Source organism: Protopterus annectens, chromosome 1.part0 (genome assembly GCF_019279795.1).
Source record: "Protopterus annectens isolate FY-2018-M chromosome 1.part0, PAN1.0, whole genome shotgun sequence".
In the NCBI taxonomy this organism is placed as follows: Eukaryota; Metazoa; Chordata; order Ceratodontiformes; family Protopteridae; genus Protopterus; species Protopterus annectens.
Window position 1 is genome coordinate 1,560,199,839 of NC_056725.1, and position 16,497 is coordinate 1,560,216,335.

Sequence of the window (16,497 nt, forward strand, 5' to 3'; positions counted from 1 at the left end):
TTATTAGTCCATTATTGAATAGGTTCATAGTTTTATAGGTTTGTAAGCATATACTAGGCTAACGACCACCAGAGCTTTTATAAGCTTAGCTATACAACCCAACCCATGTGTCCCTATGCATAATAGGTATTTATTAGGAGGGGGTATGTTAGATGGGAAGTTTCTAGAGGTTACGTTTGGGGGAGGTATGTTACTTTGGACACTACTGTCTGCCTCTGTTTATCAGAGACATGTTAGTAAGTTTCTAGAGGTTATGGAGGGTACAATTGTGTGTATAAAATTCAACTGACTATGCATGTTAGGGGACTGGGGACACCACCTCAAGTGAGCTTTAAGAGGGCTTGAATTCAGGTCCCCTCTTTGCAAAAACAGCAATCTACCCACTGTGCTATGGAGGAACATGAATATAATGCTTCCACTGGTATGTACCTCACTGAGCACCTAACTCAAACTCAACAGACTTTAATGTTTCTTTAAGAAAAACACTGTCACATTTCAGTATCCTTAGCTGCTCTAAATGAAAAGATCTGGCTCTCCACTCAGTGTCACACAGACATTTCAGGGGACATGTTTGCAAAGCCTTCAGTATTACAAATGGCCAAGCAGTCCTTCAACTCATTCACTGAAACAGAGCCAATGGTGAAACAAATAGTCTAGACACCTAGACCTGTACTACCACATCATCACCATCAAATGGAGCAACAGGTATCTTTCCTAACATATTCCCTGTTTGTGGAATAGATTGCCCATACATATCACAAATCTTATCTAGCAAAGCATTTAAAATGAGTCTGGATTATTGGATGGAAGACTGCAAATTTTCATCTGGACTATGAGAAGTAAATCTAATTTTATGGGGGGGGGGGCATTTTTAGTCTCCCATCAATACTGGATGATAGGGCTGAGCTTTTCAATGTTTCCTTGGCTGTATGCTTTGAAGAAGCTATGGCCCTATGAATGAGGTCTTCAAAGTTTTGTAGAAAGGTAGTAGAGTCATCTGCAAATTGTATGAGCTGTGAGGTTTCCACAGTGGTTAATAATGCCATTAACAAATAATAACAACAGTGTAGAGCTCTTCTCTAACTCTAGTCAAGCGAAAAATGGACCAGTGGATCGGAAACTGAAAATACACCCCAGTCTAGTACCTCTGTCCATAATGTACAGAGACAGCCTGTATATCTTGCCATAGCTTACATATACCCTTTAAAACATCCTTTAAGGCACATAAACTTGGGGGATACATTTAGGAAGCTTGAGCACAAAAACGTATGGCATACATTTGGGATGCTTGGCTAGGTTTATAAAGACCTCAGTGGTCATTAGCCTAGTATACACCTATGAACCTAAGAACTAAAACAGAACCCTGTGGAAACTTTAGGTCATCTTTGAGAGAGAGAGAGAAGTTAATATCCCATATGACATCTGTCATAATATTTCAATATGATGGGACAGTGTAGGCTACATACCAGGCTCATCACAGACTTGTGCTGTCAGGATGATGTACCTCAAGTGACACTGCTAGGAGCAATACCTCACTGAGCAAGGGGAGGCTTTACTGAGCCAACTTGCAGCTAACATTCCAACAGGATAATTAAGTAATCATGAGGGTTCCATTCCAACCTTATTTCATAGGTGCATATGTGATTACTAGGCTAATGACCACAAGGGCATTTTTAAGCTTAGTCATGCATCCCAAGTCTCTGACAAGTTCTGGTACCTTTGGTAAGTGTAAGTGGGGGCTTGGGAGGTGAAATATTTACAAGCAGGGGGCTGGGAAGTGAGCCATTTACAGGCTGCCTGCGTCCATTAAAGACATAGGTGCCAAACCAGGGATGAAGTTCCTGTTTCCCATCCAATTGCCCAAGTTACACTTGAATTGGTTTAGATAGGAACTCTGCTTCAAATGGATGGGAAGCCTGGTCCACAGAAGGGGTAGTCTCTGAGATATGTATCTCTTTCTCCAGCAGGTCCTATTTATATCACAGACAAGGGTTAAGTCTTTAGAATGGGTAATTCTGGTGCTGTTTGTTTTGCATACATGCAGGAGGTCCATCCCAGTGGGGTCTGACAATGCCTTGTGTGCCAGACATAGATCTTCCCTCAACAGCATGTAGGAGACAAAATACAGGCATATGGCCTTGAGGCTGTCTGCACAGGACATGTTACTTATGCCCTGTATTCTTTTAGTGAGAAACATCTGTGGACATTCCAACTGTTGGATATGCCTGGTTAGCTACATACCAAATGGGGCATTATACTCAATGATAGGTCTGGTGAATGCCAAATACATTTAAGCAATGACTTTCTTGGCCCTAGATGCCATAACTTTCTTTGTGAGTTGTTCAACATAGAATGATTTCCTCACTACTATAGACATGTGATGGTCAAAGGCTAGATTACTGTCTATGTGTGTCTCCAAGTCCCTTAAAGGATAGGTACAGGCCTTGATGAGATTTGAAGTCATGACCCCTAGTTAATTAGACCAGTGCTCTAACCCCTGAGCTACAAGGCCATATTACTATATACTGGGGGGGGACTCTCTGTCCTTCTTGCTCATTTCATAATGAATATTTTTAAATCAGACCTATTATTGTGGGAGCTTTCTGTGTAGTCCACACATCCTAAGCTGAACAACAGACTACAAATTTTCTATATGTATTGATTTCTTGCAATATTTAAGTGGTAGAGATGTTTCACCACTGTAATAGTTTAAACTAGGTTTAATGTACTGGTTAACAGAAAAACTCTTGAAACTCTGGGTGGCAGTGATAGAACTGTAGACAATAAGACATGCCACATGCAAAATGCAAGACATTTCTAAGAGATGATCCTGATTTCCTTGTTTGACTTCTTTAAGCATTCAGGTAAGAAGAAGCAGTTTTGATCATTTTCCAAGGTTTGGGCAGTGATTCAAAGGATTCCAAAAACCAGCCAAGATCAGTTAATCATTCTGAGTAACAAATGATAATAAATAAGCTGAATACATTGATTTACAACTTCATGTGTACAGCCACATAAATAATGGCAACTGCAGAATGGAGACAGAACGATTCATCATGCAGTCCCCAAGGACTTGCTTACATACTGATAGGAAACTTTAAACATACTTCTAGAAACCACCAGCAATCCCCCTTTTTGTTCAGAATTTTAATTGTCGTGCTGTACCTGAGCTGTATTTCACAATTACTCACCCAAGTGTGAAGGTGAGTGTAGGATATGATCCACCCAGCGTCTAATAATCTAAAAGCATTTTATGATTTTTAGCAGTAAGTGCTGTAAACTGCACAACCTGTGATCTAGCAGGAACGTAGTCAATATAACCTTTAATGGCGCGTGCTTTGTCAGTGTAAGATTTGTCCATTAAAACTGTGTTTATTTGTATCTATTTGGAAAAGTACGTTTGACACAGTAAAAGACATTATGAATCCTGCATTACCTAATGAAAATCTGACCATTCTAGAAGCATGTGGACAGTGGACTCCAGTAAGCTTTTACTAGGTGTAATAAGCACTTAAGATGCAGGGATGTGAACCTAATTAGAGCTGTTGCCAAGTGTATATAGCAATATGCATCTCAGTCATGAGACATTGCTCTTTCACATTTCTGCTTCTACTGATCTATAATGCTTAGTCTGCTAATTCTTCTAAAGAGGGGTACCAAATGAAAACAAAATATATTCTAAGAAATAAAAGTAAATGCAATACTTTATTCTAACCTAAGCCCCCTACTGAACTGTCAGAGCAGAATGTTAACACTTTTCAAATGCAATGCGTCATAAATCCGTGCAAGTCTACTTTGTTGAGATTTAATGTAATGCATGAGGTTTCTCAGGTAAGTGCTAATGGTGTGAAACTTGCAGTTTTGTACTTATTTCTCATTTGTCTCACTGTAATAAGCCCTCAGATATAAGATATCTCATTTGTAATGAGATCCTTTGGGAGCAGAAGACACATATACATCATTTTTGGAGACAGACAGCAGTTACTTCTACAAGGGCAGTCATTTAACCTTAGTTTGCCTGTAGCAAGTTAACGCACAGATGCCATTTACTGCAGTCAATTTTTATAATGGCTTCAGTTACTGAGTGTTTAGTATAATATTTAGAAACATTAATAAACTGCATGAATAAAGGCTTTATACTTTTCATGAAATAAATAAATACATCATCACTAGCATGCACTGAATACAAATAATGTAGCATTCAGTGGTAAACATTTTTGTATCATACCAAATTCTAAATATCTTTAGTGTGAATTTCTAATTTTGGGAGGAACTTCTGTCTACAGAGTTTGTCCCCCTTGTGATACACACATTTCATATCCCAGTCTCTACTCTGTACAGCATTTTGTTTAAGCTCTCTAAAGGAAAATGATTAAAATGTGTTGATCAAAGCTGTCAATAAATCTATTTCTCCTTCCAGTTGCACATTTCACGGTTATACTTTTATCATGTGTGATCTGTTGCAACCTAAAAGAATGCTGCATTCATCATCTCCAGCAAGGTAAAACTAGGAAGTGAAGCAATCCACATCCATTTCAAACCCACTGCTAGAAAGACAGCAGTGGTCAGTCAGTCCTCAGCCTCCTGGCTGACCCTCTAATAACCATTTCTCTTATAAAATCAAGGTGACTGACAGCACAAGCAGACATTACGTTGAAGAATGTGGTGAGTAGAAAACTGCGAAATCACTCTTACCAGTTGACTGATATGTCTGTGCAAGATAAAGAGTACCATAAGAAGCACAGCTGGAGTTATGAGTGTATATGGGCAGAGGTAAAGGACCACTAAAAGCCAGGACAGAGGCCAGAGGAGAATGAGGGGTTTAAGAAAATTAAAGGTTACACTATGGAAAGCAGACTTTGTACGTCAGCTAGAGAACAGCTTCTCTGATGATAATGAGTTTGTCTCCATTGTAAATGCTTGCGTCATAAGAAAGCTGAGATAGATATTTGCTTTTACCGCACAAACTAAAGGGTCAGAGAAAACAATGGCCTCAGCAACAAATATTTGATAAGCACAAAAGTGAAAAGTTCTGCACCTACTTAAGAAACCTAAATAAGGAATTACCTTTACGTTCATAGATAAGTAGTAGGCAATCAGCTTACAGACTATTGCAAGGATATAGCCAATAACCTATATTGAAAAGATCCCTCCTGGTTCAAGAAGGGCAGTACAACATAGTCTATGGGGGATAATTTAAGGCTGCCCATCCAATTATCTTGGTTAACCTTGATGATGGCAAGGTTGTTACTATGCTTAACAGGTAGTGGAAGTTTGTTCCAAAGGTAAGGGATATGTTGGACTGATCACACCAACATGTCTTATTTACTTGGTGTTGAAGGTTTATTTCCTTTAAACTGGTACTTGAGAAATCATATGTTCTGTGAAGAAGCAGAAGTTCAAAGATGGCCAGATCTTTCATAGCATGAAAGGCTAGGCAAGGATCCCCATTGTAAGCGCCTATATGAAACTAAGTACAGAATGAGGGCTGTCAGTCTATCATGATGACTAAGATTTTTCTGGCCGATGAAACCGAGTGATATGTTTAGACAACTACATGCCGAAAGGGAAATTATATGTAATAATGGGTCTGATGAGATACAAGTACAGGGGAACTGATACTTCTGTGGATCTAGACAATCTAAGCAAGTGGTACAGGAAACAACTGCTTTTTGATCTGATCTTCCAGCATTAAAGACAATTGTGCAACCTCTCCATCCACTGATTCTTGGGTAACCAGCACGGCCTTTGGAGAAAACCAATGCACCAGGTAGTAAGTAACATAGCTAGGGTGGGGTGAAAGGGGCAACTGACCTGGGCACAAAGTGTTTGGGGGGGGGGTCAGCTGATTCCAATATCTGAAGCAATACCAGCTTTTAAAAGACACCATTGCATTTGCAGTAAAACCTGAGCACTATAACTCTCTGTGTGTGGTAGCAAACAGTTTGCTAGAGTTTAAAGGTTAATTGAATAGAACCACAACGTAAATCCACCAAAGGTACAGGACGGCACAACGATATGTCCAAAACAGACTCAATATTGCCATATGGACATATTGTGTTGTACTATTCTCATTCTGTTAATAAATTGTGACCTGTTCCAGCTGGGAAATCATTGTGCCATCCTGTACCTTTGGTAGATTAGAGTTTAAAGGTTGAAAAAAAAATGTGTCTTTTTTTTTAACTAAAATCTTTGTGCTGTGCATGCAGTGTAAAAAACTGCAGCAACTGTTTGCTACATTTGTAGCAAGCAGTTTGCTACAGTTTATAAAAAGAAATTCTTATTTATTTACATATTTAATTTTTAATAAAAAGGAGGAGGTTTGGGTGCAGGCACAGAAACAGAACCTGAATGGTTTGGCAGGAGGGAGGGTGTGTAAGTGTTGCCCTTCTGGCCACGTGGTTGGGGTGGCAATAGAAGGAATATCCATTTTTTTTTTTTTGCTGTGTGGGTGGTTCATGGTACCAGCACAGGGTGCTAGCTGAGCCAGCTATGCTTCTGACACCAGGAGAAACCAACATAAGAAGAAGACATAGAGTTCCAAATGACAACAAATGGTGGTTAGGATTGAGTTGAGTCACCTTGCAGCTGCGAGGCACATGTCACGTCCTTTAAGCAGATGTGTTCCCAGACAGAAGCACAATGAGCAGAACTTCAGAAGACTGTGAATGAAGGTCAGGCTTGAATCCAAGACCATGAAGCTATGACTCAGGTGTGTGTGTGTGTGTGTGTGTGTGTGTGTGTGTGTGTGTGTGTGTGTGTGTATGTGTGTATGTGCTGCCCCATAAAAAGGTAGCTGGACCATGTGGGTACTGAAATGGTGACCTGAGCATTATCAACACTAGACTAACTGGTATAAAAACTCCACTCAGACAGAAAGCTTTAGATCACTCATTATAACTGCTGAAGCAATGGGATGTAAGAAAAAATTAATACGAATATTCACAAATAGTTAATACTCTATGTTCACTGTCCTTACAATGCATAAGTAGATAGTGACATTAAAGCTATTTATTATTCATAGGTAGGTACTAGGCTATTGGCCCTAGGATCTATATATGCCTAACCAAAAAGGTACCCTGGCTTTTGTCACCCAAGAAAATTATTTTCCTGTGCCGCTGTCGAGCAGAGCCACAGAGGTAATCTCCGGGGTGATATTCCTATTTCCCATCCAATCATCAAGATTTTTCTTGAAGAGTGCTAATGAGGAGCTTTGTCTGATATGGATAGGCAGTTTGTTCCAGAGTATGGGAAGTCTCTGGGACAGGAATCTATCCCTCCAGCATGTTCTGTTTATTGTAGTGACAAGGTTTAGGTCCCTAGAGTGTGTAGCTCGGAGGGATTGGGATTTCTTTTAGTGGAGCATGTCCAACAGTTCTGGGTTTGACATAGCTTTGTATGTTAGGCAGAGATCGCCTCTGAGTAGGCGATATGTGATGGAGTAAAGCTGGAGTTTTTTGAGACGGTCTGCGTAGGGCATCTATTTGAGGCCGGTAATCCTCTTTGTGAGGTATTTCTGCGGTCTTTCCAGTTGCTGTAAATGTCTTATAAGGTACATACCAAAAGGGGAGCTGTACTCTACAATGGGTCTAATGAGTGATGAGTAGAGGGGAACAATGACCTCTTTTTTCCTAGATGAGAAACCTTTTTGATGAAGCATGCCATGTAGAAGGATTTCCTGACTACTGTGGCGATGTGATTATTAAAGGAGAGACTACTGTCCACCTTTGTCCCAAGGTCTCATCACACTTTCAGTGTTAAGTAGACTACCACATATGGCAGCTCATGGGCACAGAGTTTTTACCAAAGGGGATGACAATGCTCTTTTTGGCACTGAGCTTGAGGCCATGGCTTTGACTCCAGGCATCTGTCTCCGTGAGGCCCTTTTGTAGGATGTCCATATCGTTAGGAGTTTCAATTATGGCTCCTAGTTTGCAGTCATCTGTGAACTTCGTTAACCAAAGACCTTCTGTGTTAGCCTGTACTTCAGAAAAGTAGATACCAAACAAGAGAGGAACCAGGACTGAACCCTGTGGTACTCCACTTGTCATTGGTCTGAAGTTGGATTTGGAGTCTGCTACATTCACAGTATGGGTTCTTTCAGCGAGCCAGTTGGCAACCCATCTTGTGACATAGGGATTTATAAACAGTTTAGTGAATTTATCTATAATTCCAGAGTAGGGGATGGTATCAAAAGCCTTGGCGAGATCTAGATAGGCTGTATGAACCACCTTACCCTCGTCTACGGCTTTGGTGACTGCTACAAAGAAGTCTTTCAGGTTTAGGAGACATCATTTGCCTTTTACAAACCCAAACTGGATGGGGTCCAGAGTTTGGAGATTACCAATGTCTGTGTATAAGATCCATGATGATACGTTCCATGGCCTTGCAGACCAGGCTCATTAGGCTAATGGGGTGGTAGTTTCTGGGGTCTGTGATGCCTCCCACTTTGTGGAGTGGGATAACCATCGCTGTGCGCCATTCAGTGGGCACAAAGCCTGAGGTGAGACTATGATTGAACATGGTGCTTAAGTGGGGTGCCAGTTCATTCTGCAGTTTGTGTAGAATGCAGCCTGGGATGTTGTCAGGTCCCATGGATGCTGTGTTCTTGGCTTTGGAGAGTATGGTTTTTACCTGTGCAGCCATGATTACAGGAACTTTGCATTCCTCCGGTATAGAGATGGGCCCTTTAGGGGTCAGAGGGGAGTAAAGTTCGCACTGAATCTGCCAGGATATGGCAATATAAGCTGGTTCTGTATATTTAGTGCCATTGTGCTGTAACTCAGAACAGATCTGAGTGTTGCCATTGAGATTCTTGACATAGCTATAGAATGCTTTGTGGCTGTCTTTAGAATCAGTGGCGATTTTGTTTTTGTAACAAGCTTTGGAGGATTTTATGAGGAATCTCAGTTTCTTACTGAGGCTGACCAGGGAGTTCCTCCAGTCATGGGATTTTACTCTTTTTTGCAACAGTTTCTTTTTTCTGTTGTAGAGTTTGTTTATGGCAGAGGACCACCAGATTGGCTTCCTTCTTTTGGAGGATAGCATCTTGGTTCTGTTAGGGATAGCACGATACATGCACTCGTGTAAGTGCTTGTAAAGTGCATTTGTGTAGGATTCAGCAGTCGTATCTTTATTGTCCATCAGCATGGGTGTCATGAAGTTTGCCACTTCTGTCTTAAGAAGCGTGAAGTTGGCTTTGGAGAAATTTTTTATGGTGGTTTCCCTAATGGGGGTGGAGTAAAGAGATAATTGGGCATATACAATGTGCATGAGCACACAACACCTCCCTTTCATTATTATTACATTTTTGTATGCAAATTCTTTTAGATTATTAATATATGCTTTAACATGCAAACCACTCAATCTAATTTTGCTTTTAAATTTGCAAATGCATTGCGTCTACTGTATTGACTTGTATCTCACTTATGTACTGCATTTTTTAAGCCCTGTGCCTCCTGTGTGTTTGTGTGCATGTGTCTGTGTATACATTTAACACAACACACACATAGTAAAATACACATATGCATACACACATCACTTATCCTTTGAAACCCTCTTTATCCCACTTTTTAAAAATTAAAAAAGCATGTCAGTGAAGCTGAAAATTATCTTTCTAAAGTAGAAATCATAACAGAAAATATACATTTTGATTCATACAGAGATGATTTCATTGTGCACGCTCCATAAAAGACATTGACATTTTTTACTGGTTGTCTTGTGCCTAGGACCCAGAGCCAAATCCTGGCTGGAAATAATTTCTGCTGCTATCCTGCGGCATTTCAGGATCAAAACTTCGAGGTTCGCGGAGCTACGATCCAGCTAATTCTATTGCATCTAATTCCAGCTGGGCTTAAACTCTTATCTCTTTACTCCAGGCCTTCAGACACACTGTATCATAGCTGCACCATTTCCCAGCAAACACCTCAACTCCATGGCTCAAGCGAGATTAAATCCCCACAGACAGCTCAAGTAAATGGCTCATAACTTGTTTCTGTCACTTCTACTAATGTCTTTGTACCGTGAAAGAAACCGGCAAGGTGTAAACATCTGAGAAATTATTAGTAACATTTTTTTCTACTTTCTTTCACTGATCCCAGATGTACACACTGCACACTGACAGAGGTGTATTACACTTATTTCAGAATGCCTTATTTTTGCAACCAACGGTAGTTTATTCACAATTAGCTGCCATCAGTATTTAAAGAGACAAAAATGCCTTATCAAATATAAGTAGTACTTCTAACAGATCAGTTGCAGAATAAAATGTTCTCAAATGATTTTTTTCAGAGAATTCAGTTTTCAGATATTCTGGAGAAAGAGCAGTGGAGGGTGTAAGGGCATATTGTTTTACAAGAAGTAGCTGGACTATGGATAAAAACACTACTGGAATAAGGAATAGCAAGACAAAGTAAAAGACGTAATTATGGCAAGAACAGTATAGCCAGGGGAATAAAGGGTTTAATTACAACAAGTCAAAATGTCAGTAATAGGACAGCAAATAGTCAAACTACACACATTATACATACTGTTTATACATCATTGCACACAACAACTGCACACATGTCACATTATAAAGCCTATCAGGAAGCAGATTAGACTGGTACAGCTTCAAGTAAAAGTTAATGTATAGAAGATATCCTAATGTATTTAACAAAAATCAGGCTTGTAAAGGCTCCAGGGCCATAAGCCTAGTACACACCTATGAAACTATGAACAACAGACTTGAACACATTTCATCCTCTTTGGATGTTATCAGTCTGCAAAGTTGAATTTTAACAAGAAATGAAAGTCAGTGTTTCACAGAAGAAAGTAAAAGCCTGTCCGATGAAGAAAAAATTTAAACATAAGAAAAACAAAAAAAAGAACAAATGGGTTAACAAATAAGAATTAAACCTCAAGGAAATTTACGTATGGAAAGGGTAATTCCAAACGTCACTGGCCATACAATGCAGTCACCTCAACAAATGCTTTCTTCAAACAAGCTGCCTTGGTAGTGGGTCTTTTATCTTTCTCTTCTGTTTTCACTTTAAATAAAACACAGCAGGATAGGAGTAAATATGAACAGCATCTGCAAACATTATATTGCAAATTACTCTTCATATGGCATAAAGAAAGGTTCAGCAAAAATCACAAGAGTATGAAGTTCAAATACATGACAGTGGTCAATTACCTAAGAAACATTACACGCAAAACAATACATACAAAGATTGACCACCATTAAGTTTCAAACAGAACAGCTGGGTACTACAAAATATTTACATTGACAAGCTCTAATAAGCAAAATTACAGGCATTCAGACACAGTCTGTTGCAAGCCAGAAAATAAACACTTACCCAAATACATGCCCTAGAAAAAAGTTATTGTTAGCACTGGGATACAACATGGTTTGTCTAACTGAAAACAGCTGGGGAATTTTGAAGATCAAGGGAAGACACAAGAAGAAAAATATATCAGATCTTTTTTTATCCTATGTGAATGCAATAAAGAATACATTCTTTTTCTTGGCATACATAAAACATAAAAATCAACAGTGATCTCATAAATTTGAAATATGCAGTGAAGTACAGTTGTGTCATTAAACTTATAACAGTAGATGCTCGAATGATCACTGCTAGAGTAGCCTTAGCTATATGGGTTATATCCTGCCAAGGATATAACAGCCATCCAGCTTTCAGAGCTTCAGAGCACTTAACATGCATCCAAACTGTCAGGCAGCTCTAGCTGAGCTGGTACTAAAAACAATTTTGTGCACCAAGCCCTTCAGGACTTTCCTGCCAATAGACAGAGGGAGGCTGATCCCTCAAAGGTCAATGATAAGAAGAACAACAAATAAACAACCACAGCCTGGCAAAAACAAACCATGAAAAAATAAAGCGGTGGAGGGAAGGAGTGGCTACTGCAGCAGTGACCATTCAAACATCTATTGTTATGGTAATTTTACTTGTACAACTGTATTATGTTCATCATATTGATTACTGCTGCAGTAGCCTTAGCTATACAGGTGGATTACCCTAGCTTACTACATTTGGGAGGTGGAAGGAGAAAGCCCCTGGAGAATGGTCTTTGTAAAGCTTGGTCTAGATCTACAGAAGGAATCAAGCTTATAGTGCTTTGTAAAAGTATGTATACAAGACCAAGTTGCAGCGTCTAGAATAATTCTAGAAGGCAACCCTTTACCAAAAGCCATAGATAAAACCAAGGCCTTGATAGAGTGGATCTTGACTCTGCATGGAACATATTGGTGTATACAAAAAGGTAATATCCTTAGACAACCATTTGGAAACAGTCTTTACTGACACAGGTTGCCTCTTCTTCGTATCATCACAAAAATGAACAGGAACTACGAAGATCTGAAAGATTTAGTTTTGTCAAGATAGTACCTAAGTTAGCAGTTGACATCCAATCTATGGAGTATCATTTCTTCCTCATTTTTAAGACCAGTAAAAAAATGGGGGAATGGATAGTTCGGCTTAAAGTAAACTTGGATACCAAAACTGCAACAACAAATCTACAGGTGGTGTGACCAATAAGGCTCAGAGTCCCAATATAAAACACATTTATTCAACGAATATAAAAAGATGGTTATGCGCTTTCGTCAAAACTACTTCATTAGAACCATGAATTAAAAAGACCAAACACTTAAATATCTAAATTGCAAGGTCACATGATAACATAAAAATTATTTTTAAAGGGGTATTACCTCATTTTATACACACATGGCTTTTCTCTTAAGCACAGCCATAATAGAAGTACTGTCATTTATCCCTCTCTCAGATGTTGCATTTAGATTGCCATTTGAGCTCATTCTCCTCAATTTTATTTTCCCAGTAACCTCCCTTCACATCCTTCATAATTCTTTATAAAATACCAAATTTAAAATTAATTTTTTTTCCTTGACAAGGTCCATTACTATGTCTAAATAGTGCATTATTATTGTCACCATTCTTAACTGCATATAAATGTTCATAGATGCGTTTCCATAAACTTCTAGTTGTTTTTCCCCACATAAAAAAATTACAGGTTTTATACACTGCAATAAACACAATACCATGTGTACCACAATTCCCTGAACTCAGAAAAACTCTCAGCGGGAGGGCTCTAACAACAATACTACCGTCCTGATTAATGTATTTGCAGTAGTTACACCTACCACACTTTTTAGTCCCCCCCCCCCAGAAGTGCTGTTGTCAGCATGCGTTTTAATCAGATGTAATAGTAAGTTTTTTAAATTGTTACCTGTCTTAAAGACAAATTTTGTTTTTTCCCCAAATTGGTCAAAAATGTCTGTGTTACCTCTAAAATGGTCCAATTTCTTGTTAAAATCTCTTTCAAGACATCACTTTTACCATCAAAATGAATGAACATAGAATACAGGAAATTTTCATATGTTTGGTACTTATGCCCAACTATCCCTTCACTAGAACTCAATAAGGGAATATATCTTACTCCCCACTGATTCAAGATGTTTTCTCCCATTTCTAAAAGAAAATTCTTCGGGTACCCCCTCTCTAAAAACATACTGACTGAATTACCAAGTTCAGGTTTGAATGTGCTTAGGTCAGAGTACATTCTGGCAGCTCTTACCATTTGGCCTTTTACAATATTTCATTTAATGTGGGGCGGATGCTGACTAGTATAATCAAGATAACTATTTGAGAAGGTAGGTTTCACACCACCTGTGGATTTGTTGTTGCAGTTTTGGTTTCTTTATCCTTTGGCAGCACGTTTTAGTTTAAACTTGGATACCACTTCAAACCTAAAAAACAGATTAGTTCTCAAAGAGACCCTTGTCTCTGTGGAAAATGAGATATGGTTGATGTCACTCATCTAGTCAGGATGAAGTAGACAAATGTCATGGGTTCTGTTCAAGCAGCTTTATTATATACAAACACAAGAAACATATATACAAACTAGTTATCTCATGCATAGATGTTCCCACTCTGGCTGTACTCACAAAATGGCACTGAAGATAGCACATACCTACTATTTATACTGCATATTCAGGTCTTAGAAATGCTTCTTAAAGGTACAACAATGACAAGGATATTGACACTATTGATTGACATGCTATATGTACAAATAATTTTCCATCATGCCATCATACAAAACTAGATACATATATACAACTACACCCAAGTTGCTGTATATCTCACACTGGGTCTGGAGATGCAACCAAATTGTGTGACGTATAAACTGGAATTGGTATTAGTAACTGGGATTGTCCATGCTGAATGTTCAACCTTAGGGACGTTATGAACATTATCAGAAATGGTAGTAGGAATCAAGACACGTTCTGGGACGGGAATGCTGTCTGAATCACTCTTTGATTTAGAGTGTGTATCACAGGAACAATGCTGCGATAACAGTTCTGGTACATGCGATGGTAGATGCATGCGATTCCTCCTATACTCCAAAACATCAGATTTCACAAGATAGGATCTCGGCTCTTCACATATATTTGTTACTTGACCAATCCAGTCGAAACCTTTTGCCATTTGTATCCTCACTGCCTCTCCTTTTTTTAGTGGAAGAAGCGATCTGCTTGATTTCTCATAGCTGGACTTCTGGAAAGACCGGTTTCTGAACAACTGGGCTTTGATTGCTTTTTTGTTTTTACCTTTAGGCCTCAATAAACTAGAACTGACAGACAATGTTGTTCTGGTTTACCTAGATAGAAGTCTTTGATCAGGTGAGCCAAGTATATTGTCACGGGGTATGTTTCTGAGATTAAGTTTAAAAAGACATCGGTATTGCCACACTTTGACTTCTCAAGTAATTACTTTGCACTCTGTACTGCACGTTCAGCTAATCCATTGAACTGCAGATATTCTGGACTACTAGTAACATGTACAAAATCCCATTCTCTTGCAAATTTCTGAAACAACTGGCTGGTAAATTGGATACCATTTGGAGAGATAAGCTTTTGTGAACTTCCATGGACTGAGAAATGACATTTCAACTTGATAATATCAGTAGTGGACATTAGGTTAGGTAGTAAATCGATCTCAAACCAGTTTGAGTAAGAGTCTACCAGTACTAAGTAATGTTGATTGTTCCACTCAAATATGTCATTGGCTACTGTTGACCAAGGTAGTTCAGGAATTTGACTTAGCTGAAGTGGTTCTTTTTGCAAATGCAGTTTAGTACTATTACATACTGAACAAGAAGAAAGTACTCTATTAATGTCTTCTGGTAGAGAAGTCCAAAATACTAGTCCTCTTGCCCTTCTTTTGGCAGCTTCAGAACCTAGGTGACCACGATGCAAAATCTGGATGTATTCTTGTTGTAACAACCATTTTAAGACCTTTGAAAATAATGCCATTTTCCATCAACATCTCATCTTTATAAGGAAAGTAGGGTTGCACTTCAGGTGGTACTCTAGATTACTTTGACGGCCATCTAACATTAATGTAGTGGTTGAGCTTTTGGAAAACTGGATCAGTCTTTCTGTGATCTCTTAGCTCATCAAGTCTTGTGGTAGCAAAGTAAGCACTTCCATGACATCGAAGTCAACATTTTCTACATCAAGCGGTTCCATTATATTTCTGGGTGATCTGAATAAGGTATCAGCCAGATAAAGAAGTTTGCCTTTTGTATAGACCATTTTGAAGTTGTAATTTTGCAGTTTAAGCATCATTCTTTGGAATCTCGCTGGAGCTGAGTGCATAGGCTTCTTTAAAATAGTAACCAGAGGTTGATGATCAGTTTCAATCTGAATATCTCGACCATATATATAATCATGAAACTTGGAACACACAAACACTATTCCCAAAAGTTCTTTCTCAATCTGAGCATATTGCATTTCAGTTTGGGTAAGTGTTTTAGATGCAAAGGCTTCTGGTCTACCCTCTTGAAGAATAACTGTGCCAAGACCATGTTTTGAAGCATTGCAGGAAAGAGTTATTGGTTTGTTGACATCATAGTATCTTAATGTAGGTGGAGTAGCTATTTTCTGCTTGAGGTCTTCAAATGCTTTCTGGGGATGTTCTAACCAGACCATGTAACATTCTTATGTGTTAGCTCTCTCAAAGGTGCTGTCAACTCACTGAAGTCTGGTATAAACTTGCCTAAATAATTGACCATACCAATAAAATGTTGTAGAGCTTGAACATTATCTGGTGCTGGCATCTCAAGAATGGCTGCTTGCTTGGACGGGTCTGGTCTCAAGCCAATGCTAGTAAATAAATGACCTACATATGTAACTGTAGTCTGAATTTGCACCTTAGAGGATTGAGCTATAAGTTCACTTCACGTGCTCTATCTAGAATTTTCTTAAGGTTTCTGTCATGCTCTGCTTCACCATTGCCTCCAACTAACAAATCATCTACTATTATGGCACAGGGATAACCTGAAAAAAATTGCTCCATTGCACACTGACTTCACTTGCAGAATTTATTCCAAATGGCATCCTAAGAAATCTGCATCTTCCAAATGGGATACTGAATGTAGTCAGTAATGAAGATTTGCGATCAAGCATCACTTGCCAAAATGAAT

At 38.9% G+C, this 16,497-nt stretch overlaps 1 protein-coding gene and 1 non-coding gene across 2 annotated transcripts in view; both read right to left on the reverse strand.

Annotated features, from left to right (window-relative positions):
• PRKN (parkin RBR E3 ubiquitin protein ligase) overlaps window positions 1–16,497 on the reverse strand; it is a 4,754,857-nt gene that overhangs the window by 3,161,450 nt on the left and 1,576,910 nt on the right. The gene's annotated exons all lie outside the window — the stretch shown is intronic.
• TRNAI-AAU lies at window positions 2,440–2,512 on the reverse strand. The gene has a single exon. It is a non-coding gene; the product is annotated as a tRNA-Ile (tRNA).